This window comes from Eurytemora carolleeae, unplaced genomic scaffold, assembly GCF_000591075.1.
Source record: "Eurytemora carolleeae unplaced genomic scaffold, Eaff_2.0 scaffold940, whole genome shotgun sequence".
Lineage (NCBI taxonomy): Eukaryota > Metazoa > Arthropoda > Copepoda > Calanoida > Temoridae > Eurytemora > Eurytemora carolleeae.
In genome coordinates this window covers 116,345-128,380 of record NW_019397091.1, presented here as the reverse complement: position 1 = coordinate 128,380, position 12,036 = coordinate 116,345, and positions in this window count along the sequence as shown.

The following is a 12,036-nucleotide window of genomic DNA, read 5'->3' as shown; positions in this document are numbered from 1 at the left end:
CTTAAATAATCTTAAATGCAAACATTTTTGTCAAAAATTAATAAAAATGCCTCGTGGTGTTCAAGGGAAATAACGGAAAAAAATTTGTTTGGAAAAACTGAGATTTTTTAAGATGATGATAGATAGGATGCAGATTAGAAAAGGAAAACGTATCATGTAGATCTATTATTCTCATGTTTTTGTAAACAAACAATTTAGAATTTGTTAGATCTCTAATCTGTTGTTCCATCTTGCAATCTCTAGTACAATACAGATAGAACTGGGCGTTCTTATCTGTTTAATGATCGTTTATAAAGCATACATTTAAAAAAATACGTAGATAGGAAATTTCAAAGAAAACGCACTTTTAAGAAATAATTTTCGTATATCATTAAAATAACAGTGTACAATATATAATATAATTCAGATAATTTCGAAAAAGAAAATAATTTATTGTATATGATACAATAAATTTGAAATGTCCATCTATGAAATGTCCATCTATGAAATGTCCATCAATGAAATGTCCATCTATAATATGTCCATTTATGAAATGTCCATCTATGAAATGCTCATCTATGAAATGTCCATCTCTGAAATGTCCATCTTTAAAATGTCCATCTATAAAATGGCTTTTTATGAAATGTCAATCACTGAAATGTCAATCTCTAAAATGTCCATCTATGAAATGTCCATCTATGAAATGTGAAATGTCAATCTCTAAAATGTCCATCTATGAAATGTCCATCTATGAAATGTGCATCTATTCTATGAAATGTCCATCTAAGAAATGTCCATCTCTCTTATGAAATGTCCATCTCTGAAATGTCCATCTATGAAATGTCCATCTATGAAATGTCCATCTATGAAATGTCCATCTATGAAATGTCTATCTAAGAAATGTCCATCTAAGAAATGTCCATCCCTGAAATGTCCATCTATGAAATGTCAATCTCTGAAATGTCCATCTAAGAAATGTCCATCTATGAAATGTCCATCTATGAAATGTCCACCAAAATAAACGATTAAATGAAATATACGTGAAGTGACACTCTTTTTGAAAAAATTTCATAAGTCAATAGGTTTGAAGAAATATTATAACTATAAAGATCAAAATATGGCTGATTAATCAAAAAATTAATAGATGTGGACTGATGGCATAAATACTGAGAACCACCAGAAAATGTTGTTTCTTTTCCCTAAACTGTAACTGTAACTGTTTCCAAAAGCAGTAAGCGTAATTTCAAGTCACTCTCCATGCAATTAAGGTGGTAATGGCCGATAATGTCTGATCTGGATGTGAATTAGATACTCATAATTATTATAATGAAAACTGATGATTTTCAATTGTGGTTTCTCTAAAATAGTGACTTGCGCATTTCTACTGCAGAAAAACAAATTAGAATTATCAGAATTAAACACTTTTAAATCTAGAAATCGAAATTAGGCACTCAGTTCCTTAAAGAAATATCTCTCAGGATTTAGTATTTAGAGATTTTTCCAACTAATATTAAATGTCCAGAGTCCGAATTTAATGAATTTGAGCTGCTTCTCAAAAAACGGTTTCAATTGAGCGCCGCCTTAGATCTTGAAACATTGAATACAATTTTAAGTGGAACCAACAATATTTGAGCTGCGTCTTAAATTTAATCCGCGGCTTAAATTCATTAAATTCAGCCTCAGGGCACTTTTTAAAAATAGTTTTAAAATTACTTTGAAGGAATCTTTCATGGCATTCTAAAAATGAAAGGATTCATAAAAACGTTGATAACCCTTTATACTTTTGCTACAAAAAAATAATTGATGTTTGAATGTAGAGTGAATTAATCTATTTTGCGTCAAAGTCTGATTTATTAGATTTGCCATTCTATTTGATGTATTTACCGCTCAAAGGAATTGAGTTTTTGTCACGAACTCTGATTTTCTTATCCCTATATCTTTGCATTTCAATGCCGGAGACCTTAGATATTTTAAACTATGAATTATTTTAGATCAAATAATGATAGTTTGAAATATCACAGGTTAACACCATCAGGTTGAAATGATATAGCGATTTGAAAATCAGAATTTGTGGCTAAAACTCAGCTCCTTTTCTTAACATAAAGATTGGATATTCTGTTGTTAAAAAGTTAAATTCATAGGGCTTAACTCACAATTAAAAGTTTTAAAATAAAATTATGAAAACATAGAATTGTTATTGGTTTCTTAAAGTCAAAATGTTCTATTAAAGAGAAAAACTAATATTTTTCTAAAATGTGTGCAGTTTAAAACCTAGTAGCAGTCTGTTGAAAAATTGGAAGAAATTATGAGAATTTGAGTTGAAACATACCGCGCATCGTTATTTACATAGTTTAATTAACACTATAGTCGAGATTTAATGATGTTGAAACATCTCATTGAAAATATTTGTTTCTCTTACAAACAAGGACTAAAGTTATGTTCCTCCACTTTTACCATCCTCAGTTGAAACTGAAGAATGCCGAAAATTTAAGTTACAGCTTAAAAGTTTTGAATAATAAGGAATTCAGCTTGAAATTAAACTTGTATAATTTTGCATGCTGATCGATTGATAAGTCATGAGCGGCATTTAAGCTGAACCTTAACATTTAGGCCGTAATTTTTCATTCTGAAGTTTGGGATTCAGTAGTGGAGTTTTAGTTAAGTTTCAAACTCTGCAATAAAAACTGAAGAATACGCGAAATTCAAGTTACAGCTTAAAAGTCGTGCCATAAATGAGTTTTAACGCCGACTTTGAAACACTTTTGTAGTTTACTCATCAAATAGGTGAAATCTAGTGTCAAACATCGACTGAAACTAGTTTTGTAAACCCCAGTTTGTAATTTGGTTCAAACGTCGGTATTAACACTTAGTTATGGCCCGACTATTGCACTCCACTTTGACAAGTCCAGTTCTGTTTGGTGGGAGGTAGATAATTCAGAGTTGATTAATCAGAAATGGACTATCCGTATTTTCTACAAGTTTATAGATTAAGTAGTAATCTCTGTTTGGTTGTATGTAAGTATACGATCATAACTTAGGAACCCCTTGACTGATTTCCCTTAAATTTGTTAAAGATTCAAAGTTGAGTGGGGTGACTCCTATAGGGAAAAAAGCTAAAATTGAAATTTACGACCAAGCGCGGGTATACGGCGGGAGTAGCCATGAGTAACCTTGGCAACACTGGGTTCCCAATCTAGTTCTGTTTAAATAAAATAGTAATTCCTGTTTTTTTGTAGGGGAATGTTCTTAGCTTGGTTTAAAATGTCTAATTTGAGTGGGTTGAATAATTTAGAGAAATGTAATTTGTAATAGCATGATTAAATAGTTAGTCAAAAATTATTTAAGTCCTGTGAGTGTGACCACTTATTTCAACCCCAGAAGGTGTAAGACGGGGGGGGGGGATGCCCGGATTTTTATGAATTATTTTAATCTAAACCAATATATATAAAATTGTAAAAGCAGAAGTTGTAAACATCCTTATTGACATTCATCAACCACGAAAGCAAGAATGATAAATTTTATTTTTATAATAAGTCATTTTGGGTATTTTTGGGTCATGTTACAATTTTATACAGACCAGTTAAAAAATTATATTGCCATGTCTCCTGAAAACCTAAATGGCAAATTTTCCAAATGAAAACTTTTGGATTATCCCGATTTTCTCGTCCTGTGTTTAAACAGTATATCTGTTAAGTTGTAAAACATTTGGCACAATTTTCAAATTATAAACATTTTAAAAAAAGTTACATTTTCAGCAACTACAAAATATTGTATTTTCTTTTATGTAAACGTTTTCCATCAAGACTTAAAATATTTAAACATTGTTAATCAAATTCCAAACTGAATCCCCTACACATGCAGTTAGTTGTATATTTCAAGATCCAATAATTCAAAGAGAGAAAATCTGTGAATTTTCATATCTTTCTTAAAACGTTGTTATGTTTATATCTCGGAGATCTGAGGTTAACTAACAGATAAGATATAACTAAGGAATGTATCCCTCCAGCTCTGGTCCATAGAGCAAGCGTACTCAATACTCATCCTTATCCTAGCTCACAATATTCCCCTTTATCCTTCACAGCTAGCGCCCCTTCATCCTTCATAGCACCCTTTTATCCATTACAGCGCCCATTATCCTTCACAGCACCCCATTATCCTTCACAGCGCCCTTTATCTTTCATAGGTTCCCTTTATTTTTCACAGGTTATCTTTATCCTTCACAGCAACCTCTATCCTCTCTCATTATTCCCCAATCCTGAACAGCTTCCCTCTATCCTTCACAGCTTCCCTCTATCCTTCTCAGCCGGCCTCCCTTCATCCTTAACACCTTCCCTCTTTTTAAAACTTCCCTCTATCCTTCACAACTTCCCTTTTTCCTTCACACTTTCAATTAAATCCTTCACAACTTCACTCTATCCTTCACAGTCTCCCTTTATTCTTAACGTCTTCCCTTTTTTCAAATCTTTCCTCTTTCCTTCACAGCTTCCCTTTTTCCTTCACAACTTCACTCGATCCTTCACACCTTCCGCATATCTTTCAAAGCTTCACTCTTCCTTCACAGCTTACCTATATCTTTCAAAGCTTCACTCTATCCTTCACAACTTCCCTATATCTTTTAAAACTGCCCTCTATTCTTCCCAACTTCTCTATTTTCCTTCACAACTTCACTCTATCCTTCATAGGTTTCCTCTACCCTTCAAAACTTCCCTTAATCCTTCACATCATTATATCAGCTCCGAGCCTACGACTCTTCCCAACTCTAAACCCTATCTGATGGTAAATCCTTTGAGATATTTTTATAAATGCAAATAGTATATATATGATAAATATCGTGTAATTGTAATAAATATCATGTAACATGAAATTGATAAACATGTAACATTATTAAAACTTGCATTGTGATTAGATTAACTATGTTCATATCTATTCATGTTAATCTTCTAAATATGCATATTCAACTTAAACTACGCTATAGACATGTGTGGAGATAGCTTAACTGTGTTAAATCTATCCTCGCTAATCTTATAAATACATACATTAAACTTAAACTACGCTGTAAATATATATTGACATAAAACTTGTAATTACGTCGATTAATGTTAACTTGTAACATAAGATATCTAGAATGAATTAGTTGTTTGAGACTCTGGACTGCTTTGATTACAGTATTAGAAGTAATTTAGTCCTCGTTGAAACATACAAGCTGAGATAGTGTCTTGAGATTTGGCATTGATGAATTAAGACCTTGTTTGATAGCTACGCTTGTGTCCCTATGTAACATTTAGACCCGATGAGCTAGAGTCTTGAGATTTGGCATTGATGGACTAAAAGCTTGTTTGATTGTCAGTATTGACATTTAGAGCTGATAAAATTTTGTCCATTGGATTTACATTGATGGCTGAAGAGTTAGTGTCCATGGTTGATATTTATAACTGTTTTACCTGAACTGATACAGTTCTGGACGAAGTTTTAAGAGTACGGCATTTACGACACATGTACAGTTACTTTATAGTGCATGGGGTCGAAATGGCATAAAAACGCAATGAAAGAAAGATGTTCTTGAAAATTGTAAAAGGCTGGAAGGAATAATAAAGTTTATGGAAGTTGAGATACAGGCCTAGATTTAAATGCTAAACTTAAAATTGTTAGATTCCAGCAGAGAAGCGGCATATAACTAACACTTGCATAATGAAGTCGAAATTGCTGTCATTCCATCGTAATATGTTGCAGATTTATCAATCTTTGCAAATAGTACATTTTTCTGAGATGAGAAAAAAATAAGGTAGTTTATAAAATAACTGAAAAAAAACACGTATATGTAGCGCAAAGATGCAGTATTTAGACTTTAGAGGTTGTTGGCCAACAGGAATTGAATCTTGTTGGTTGATAATTGATTATTATTGAGTAATAATTGCATAAGACGTGACATTATCCTATTTTTTTCTTCAATGGCCTTTTGACTAACAACAAGGTGATGGAGTTGGGAACAGCGATAACGTATTTGACTTTTTTGCTTATAAGATATTGGCTTGTTTTTAACGCAATTCAAGTTAAAAGGATACTGTTGTGAATCACACATTCCACTCTTTAAATGTAAAATGGAGAGTACCTTGAATTTACGTGTATACAGATGCAATATGCAGTCAGAAGTTTAAAACTATTCATTGCTCTAAGAGTAAACAAATCTAAAAATGAATGATATGCATATACTGCTAAAATTTCAGAGCGCATTCTTTCAGTTAGCAGTAAAAATCGGCCACATTTCTTTTAGATTTTTCCGAAAGTTCAAATTTTCTAATAATTTATAGTTTGAAATATCCACTAGGTTTAGAACATCAGGATTGCAAAATATAGGCAAAAGCTGAACTTGTGGCAAAAACTTAATGTTTCTTTAATAATGGATCTTATGGATTCACGAAATATAAAGATTTTTACTCAAACTAAAGTGTCAATTGTTTCTTGATAGTAGGTGAATGTGCAGTGAGTTATGTTACATATCCAAAATATCTAAATATTAGAGAATTTTTCTTGAGTCCAAAAAGTCTGATAAGGATCATTGCAGTTATTTGCATTTCTTGTTGAATGCCCTTTGACTGCAGATATTTATTCAAATTGTATTTTCCCCTGCCATGCCGTATAAGAATTTTACCCACAGAGCATATGATGAATAGAGTTCTCTGAAAAAAAGTGTATAATTGCCATTTTTTAGTACTATCTGCCTTCACACATTTGTGGTCTAAAACTTTTGGGGACCTGAAACTTCTGTATGAAAACAGTTATATTAAAATTGGTTTTCACGTCAGAATCTTAAATTAAATAATTTATTTTTTTCACTGCGAGATGTACAATTTTTAGGCCTGAAAATATGCATACCAAGGAAAACTTATATTTTTCCTTTATGTATTCTCTACTCTGTGTTTTTACCTGAAAACTTCAACATTTCCCTATTTATCTTTACAAGAATATGAATCTGCAAATACTAAAATATAAAAATGAAAAGGCATGCAATTCACCATAAGAAATAAATTCGTGGGATTCAAACAGAACTACTTTTAACTGTCAAAAATAAACATTTCCCTCGAAAATGGTGCAAAATAAAACTAAACTGCAAATGTTTTTATTTCACATGGAATATTATTTTTAAGATATAGGTGTCCACATTTTTTTTTAAATCACTTTAAAATCAATATATTTACTGCTTTGCTTGTTTGTCTGTCAATATCCATTGTACCTCGAAACAGATCAGGCCTAAATTTCTGTGGCAAGGAAAGGTTTATGGACCTTCAAATTTGAAGAAGGAAAGGTTAGAAGAAAAAAGAATTCTGGATCAAAATGTCGACGTTCGTAATTTTTGAAAATGCACAAATTGAAAAAAAATCCACAAAAATAATTTTTTTTTGAGAACGGATCAAAAAATGCAACAGCTAAAAGTATTTTTTTATTACACACCCTGCCCCCGAAACATAATAGTCGCAAGTCGATTTGAAAGTCGTCTTTGATATTTTAATTTTTTTTGAGACACGGTCATTAACCTACTTTAAAATTTTTGTGCCGTCAAAATTACCGGAGATATTGAAAATTTGGTTCCTTATTAAATAAAACCAAAATTGTCAAAATCTGAACAAAATTACAAAAGATGTCAAAATTCCAGATCATGTTTAGCCCTGTTTGTTAGTGTATAAGTCAATGTGCTAGAACAAAAAATATCTTAAAGTGGCTCAAAATTTTAAAATGGCTCAAAATCTTAAAATGGCTCAAAATCTGAAAATGACTTAAAATCGGAATGAAAATATGTCTTTTGCCCGACTTTTAAATTAGATTTTTCAGAATTTGACGGCCTTGAAAACTGAACTTTAAAAATATTTACAGGTTCAAACTGGAAAAATTGCCTCCTTTTCCATCAAAATGCGAAACAGGAGTATCAACATTTTGAGATACAGTCACTCCTTCTTTTTAGAAAACTGAAAAATCTATTTGTAATTTTTTTCGAAGTTTTATGAATATAGGATTTTTTATAAGTTAAGATTAAACATAATAATTTACACAATGTTTGTATAATGAATATCTGTTTGATGAGCTGGAATGTATTATTAGAAATGGATAAAATGTAACGGCAAGATGAGAGAATCCAGATTGTTTTAATAAGTTCTATTCGATGACTAGAGTAACAAGGAAGAGCCTTGTTTAGAAGATCTGAGAAAAATAAACATACAAATGATTTATGCAAATGTTCAAGCGCGGGGAATCTTTTTTCCAGGTAGAGATTCATAAACAGGGTGTCTCGTCAAACACGATCGTCTTTATTCTACGCAGCATTCATATTCGAACTTTTAGATTTCAAAGGTTTAAGTTAAAACGATCAAAACCCTTTAACCTTTATTCAGAAATGAAAGTTTTTCTTCTTATCAAAAACAAGCAAAAAAAACTTGATCTAACAAATTTCATTCTTTGGTAAAGGGACTGTAAGCGTATTTTCCAGTGAATCTTCATTCAAGATGTCAGTACCCGATTCACAACGGTACCCTTGAACCCTAATCAATAATATAGAAAATAGCGTCATTTTCTTGCTTTATAAATGTTTAATTCTGATAACTCCTACATTTTTTCTAACAGTTATAGAAATTCGCATGTTACTTTTTCTAAGAAACCACATTTGAAAATATTCAGTTTTTAGAATTATAAACATTAGAAATTTATACTTGAACAGAGAAAGCTTTTGAGATTACCGTTGTGAATCGGACATTGCCATCTTGAAATTACGCCAACAAATAATAATAATATAACGAGTAATTAACAAGAATTGTATAGATAAACTTTACAAAAAGAATCTATTATTGATGCATGGAGGATTATAAAATGAAGGTACCGTCTTACAACTCCAATTATAAATTTAGTAAAAGAATATAATTTTTAATGCATTTTTTAAAGTTTAACCTAAGTCCTAAATAATATTCAATATCCAATGTTCATATAAGTTTACATAAAGTGGGAGGGGGGGGGGGGTTAGGTTAAATAAGTTTAGGCCTTAATAAAAAGAAATGTATGTTGTAGCGTTGTTTCAATCTGAAGAATGATATTTTTAAAAATCATTTAAAATATTTCTGATATTGTTTCTTGAAAAATATTATGAGGAAAAAATAAGGAAATTTTCGATGCTAATCAGAAAACTCTGAAAACGGAAGACGACTTTATTTCAATACTTAAGCGTTTTTGGTGATGTTACTGAACAAACAGTTAAATCACTAATTAACTGAAATGGGTCTATTTACACTGCACAATTTCTGGTTCCAAAGTCGTCTTTATCTTTCAAAATTTTCTGGTTCACTGTATGAAAAAAATGCATGGTTCTTGTTTGATAAGGATTATCTCTGCTGTAGTTTTATAATGCAAATAATGGCTAATTTGACATTTGACAGAAAATTTTAGATTTCAAATGTGATTTCCTCTTTAAAAAATAGGTTTAAAATATGTGATGATGTGTGCACACTACACACGAAATATTGTATAAAATATATTTTGATGAGCTCCCTGCTGTAGTCCATGGTAGCATAACACTTGTCACAACACTTAAATGTAAAGTCTTTGTGATGAATTCTCTTCATTTTCAAAACGATCAATTTTCAAAAATGTGTCGATTGATTTTGGAACCAACTCCTGCTCCTCCTGCAGGTGAATCCATATTTTTGTCTAGCTTCTAGTCTACTATTCTACTAAATTTCCCCAAATGTCTCCCCAATCAGATTCCAGTATTTCTCCAAACTTATTAGGTTTAAAATATACGAGAAGTTAAATAACTCCATTTCCTTGCTTTTTTATTATTTTTTTCCTGGGCTTTTATTCTCCTATTTTTCAAAGCTTTCTCTAGATTTACTAGGGGAACAGTTATGAGAATTTTGATTACAAAACTATCTAAAGATTTTCACAAATATTTTACTTTATTTTTTTTGCTACTCTGTTTTATCTCTGTCTTTTCTCGAGTAATATACAGGGTGTCTCACGAAACATGACAGTTGGCGAATGGTTTTTAATGTCTTCTTCCATATATTATATTAGATATTAAAGATTTTTTTGCAGTGTATTTCGTTAGCAAAATCTTTTACTCAAATATATTTTACTTTGAAATCAATTTTAATATAAAATGACTGCCATGTTGTATTTCTTATTAATGTTAATTGATCTTTTTTGTATCAATCAAGAGCTTAACAAATTATGAAAGAAGACATTTAAAACTATTCACCAAATGTCATGTTTCGTGGGACACCCTGTAGTTACAACTGCTTTAAGGGGAAAAGTAAATAAAATTCTGTTTTAGAACCGGTAAATATTTTCACATAAATTAATCTCCAACTTTTCCTAGACATTTTTGAGATATGAATATCTATTCTTTGCCTTTGACGTCTGGTTTACCCAAAATAGAATGGGGGTGACCCCCCCCCACACCCATCTATTTCCTTCTTGATATAAATCTATAACATTTGATACATTTTTAGAAAGCTCTTGGGCTCTCCTTAAATAATCGGAAGAAAAATAGCAAATTTGCACAAATTTGCAAAAAAAAACACAAAAATTGCACGAACTATGACAAATTATACGTTTTAAAAAAGCCCTTGATCCAGAAAATTTAATTATGCAAGAATATTTGCAAAATTTGCAAAACTTATATGTGTATTCGAGAAAAACTAAAATTGTGCAAATTTCCTTTAAAGGCGTCTGTGCAAAAATCTACGCGAAATTTCTTTGCAGAAATTGTGAAATCTGCTTTCTTTTGGTATAGCCATTCCAAAAAGAGCTACAAAATGTTGAAATCCAATGACTGAAATTTCGGGGTGTCCCACGAAACATGACAATTGATAAATAGTTAATTTTAGTTAAATAAATCTTTTGCTTAATTATATTTTACTTTGAAATCGATTTTAATATAACTTGACTCCCATATAATATTTTTATTGATCTTAGGTATCAAACAACTGAACAAATAATGGAAACTTTTCATCAACTGTCATGTTTCGTGGAACACCCTGTAGGTCTGAATTTAGATTTAGTCTGTTAAAGATAAAATAAGGCATTCAGGCATGCGTATGCTTGAGGACACAGGCAGTATAGGTTGAAAGCATATGTTTTAGCTTAAAGTGTATAAGGGCATGTATTAGTTAGTAAAAGTCAAAAATTTGAATAGCCTCAAACCAATACTTTCTGAGTTATCGCAAAAAAACTATAGGGGGGGGGGAGTCACCTTGACGTTCAGGATGATGACGAGGTTGAGTTTCAGTCCGAGGAGAATCAGAATTGTGATCAAGTCCTGTTTGACTCGGTACTTAAGCTTTGTCTACATCTCCATTCCCCTAAGGGGTAGGAGATGAACAAGATATCGGAAGGGGGGGTGGGATCGAGACCTCTTCTCAGGCTGGATGTTTCTAAGGGACCTTGATCCTTAGATCCTTAGATCAGGCTGAGACTGGCCAGGTTTCTGAGGAACCTTTCCTTGGACTTGTAGGATCTTATGGAGTGGACCTCTCTTGAAAGCTGAATGGTTCTCAGGGACCTTTCCTCAGCCTAAGGGACCTCTTCCCCGAGTCTGACTGAGGGCTCTTGGGAAATGGGAACCTTTAACCTTAGAAATTACATAATTCCCCAGAAATATTAAGATAATTTTCCCAATCATTTACAACCAAATTTTCTCTTTTTTGGGATTCTTTTCTGTAGACCTCTCCAACCTACACAGCAACAAGCATGAAGTATCGTAGGACGGATGATTTAGCATCCAAATTTTAGATCGTCTTCTTTGATTGATTGATTGAAAATACTTTTTCAAATGAATAATAGACCGCGGCAACGGCGGGAATTATTGGGGTGAACAAAAAATTTCCACCGTGGGACGGGGGCCGGGGGTTGAACTTAAAATTTCAAAAATTGAGATGGGTCTGTCCTAGTGAACGATTTTTGGATTTCTCTCCTGAATTAGTTTTCACTTCCTTCTAAAATATTTCATTGTTAAATATATATTATTTATCTTGCTACTAAAGGGTTAGGTTAGTAATTATGCCAATTTTGATGCGC